A 2,648-nucleotide genomic window follows, 5' to 3' on the forward strand; every position below is an offset into this window, starting at 1 on the left:
CTTGAGCCCAGGAGTTTGAGGTTGCTGTGAGCTAGGACGCCACGGCACTCTAGCCCGGGCAATACAGTGAGACTCTGTCTCAAAAAAAAAACGAAAAAAAAACAAAAAAAAAAAAACAAAAGAAACACAAGCTTCTTCCCTGACTCTAGCCTGTCATTATTGTGTTTCCACTCACTCTTGAAGACCTACCTTAAATAACATCACCATAACACATTTCCATTTTCTCTTAATCAGAGTCAACTACTCCCCTGAACTCCATAGAAATTTTTAAACTTTTGTAATAGTAGCATTTATCATGCACTGTTTTATTTTATAGTTTTTTACTTCACTGTCTTTCTAACAAGAGTATGAACTCTAAAATGGTAAAGACTGCATCTTGTTTCTCATTGTATCTCCCCAAAACACTAACCCAGTACCTACTGGCAAAATCAGAGCCAATTTTTTTTTTTCTGAATAAATAAATCTGTATTCTGGGCAAGTAAAATTATCTGTAATTGATGTTCAATTTTTAAGATTCTTCTGGAAAAAAAAAATTGTGATCCTTGAATTTCGGCAATGCTTTTTTAAACTCAGATTTTGGCAAACTATGGTCCATAGGCCAAATCTGGGCATCCCTCTATTTTCGCATAGCCTGGAAGCTAAGAATAGTTTTTAAACTTTCCAATGTTTGAAAAAAATCAAAAATAATATAATATTCTAGGACTCATGAAAGTTATATAAAATTTTAAATTTCATTTGCACAAATTAAGTTTTACTGGAACATAACCATGCTCATCTAGGTATTATGTATGGCTGCTTTTGTACTACAATAGCAGGGTTTGGAAGTTGTGACAGAGATTATATAGCCCACAAAGCCTGAAATACTTACTTTTGACCCCTTACAGAAAAAAACTTACCAACACCTTTTTTTTAGAGTATTTGATTTGCATTGTTTATTGTATAGGTTTACACATTTTTTGCTATAATAAAACATTTAATATTTGGGGCCAGATTTTTTGTTATGTTTGAAAGAATTTTTTACAAAGCAACGGTGGTGATATAAAAAGGTTTAGTTGTCCAACTTGTACTAGAATTCTCTTCAAAAATTATGCCTTAAATGACTGAGTTATGCAGACGTGTCAATGTTATAAAATGTCATCGTGTTATATAAACAAGTTCTAGTTATGTATAATAGAAAGCCAATATTCAGTAAATGGTCACTAATGCATACTATGTACAAGGTGAGAAAAAGAGGGCAGTGGAGAAAAGGCATCAGATATAAGAGAAAAAGGAGACAGATATAAAAGAAATCAAGAAATCAAGGAAACGACATCAAGAAATTGGATGAAGAACAATTAGAGCAGCTTGTCTGGCCTGAGTGAGTAGGATGTGCGTGGAGCCTTTAACAGATGTAGAGTTCGCAGCAATGAAAAACATGCTAGGGAGCTTGATGTAGTCAATTTTGGAAATGCTATGCTTGGAGAACTTGTGTGATAGCCAAGAAGAGGTGTTAACAGACAATTAGAAATATGATATTCAAGGTCAAGATATACCCTTGGGTGTCATCATTATCTTACAAATAATAGTTGAAGTCTATGAATATATTAAACAGAGAAGAGCCAAGAACAGAAACTGGTAGAACATATATAAGATTTGCTTACAATTAGGTAGGTAGTCAGATCAGTAGAAAAGAGCACGATAAAATGAGATTGTCAAGAATACAGAGGTAATCAATGTATTGTAGTATTGCTTGTAACAGAGAGGCTGAAGAAATGAAATACATAAGACATGTCACCGAATTTGGAACTGAGCATATCATTAGGAGTATCACCTTTAGATCTAGGGAGGAGGAATCCCTGATACCACAATAGAGTCCCTCAAACCACAAACACTCTCCCACAACACTGTTATACAGAAGACATGGGCACCTCCTTCTCTGAGGATTCAGCCGTCAGCTCTGGAAAGATGTAACTCCAAATATTGCTTTAATAACACCAGGAAACTGTTCTCAGCATGGCACTATGTGCTTCATATGTTGGAAACTTAATCCCAAATGCAACAGTGTTGGGAGCTGGGGCCTAGTGGGAGGTGTTTACGTCATGGGACAATTGCATGCCAGCATTGTAAAGATCTGATATTAGCAAAAATGGAGATGGGATGTTTGGAAGATTTGAATGATGGGATTGCATAGGAAAGAAAAACATCAGCCAATTCAATTAAAAAATTTTCAAATCTTTTCTCTTAGATATAAATTCAATAAACTCTTTCACTACAAAAAGTGGTTTCCCACTAGTGCCAAATATTCATTTTCTTCTTTTTGTCTTCCAATTTGTGTGAGGTGCTTATAAATTAATGCTATATTTGTAGTAGTTGTAATAGTTATTAGGGAACATTTGGCAATATTTCACAATTTATACTGCTCTAAAACTCGTATAGAAATAGGTATAAAATTAATATGCTTCAACAGTAATATATACAAGGGCTATCCAGAAAGTATCCAGCCACTGTTAATATAAGAAGAACATATTACATGGCTGGATACTTTCCAGACAGTCCTTATATAATATTTTACATTTCCATCTAGATGATTATTAAATGCTAAAATGTCTAATGCTAGAATGGCTAATAATAAAACACTTTTATGAAGTGTTTTAATAAAAATTTTTAAC

This window comes from Propithecus coquereli, unplaced genomic scaffold (assembly GCF_000956105.1).
Source record: "Propithecus coquereli isolate 6110/MARCELLA unplaced genomic scaffold, Pcoq_1.0 Scaffold192, whole genome shotgun sequence".
Taxonomy (NCBI): domain Eukaryota; kingdom Metazoa; phylum Chordata; class Mammalia; order Primates; family Indriidae; genus Propithecus; species Propithecus coquereli.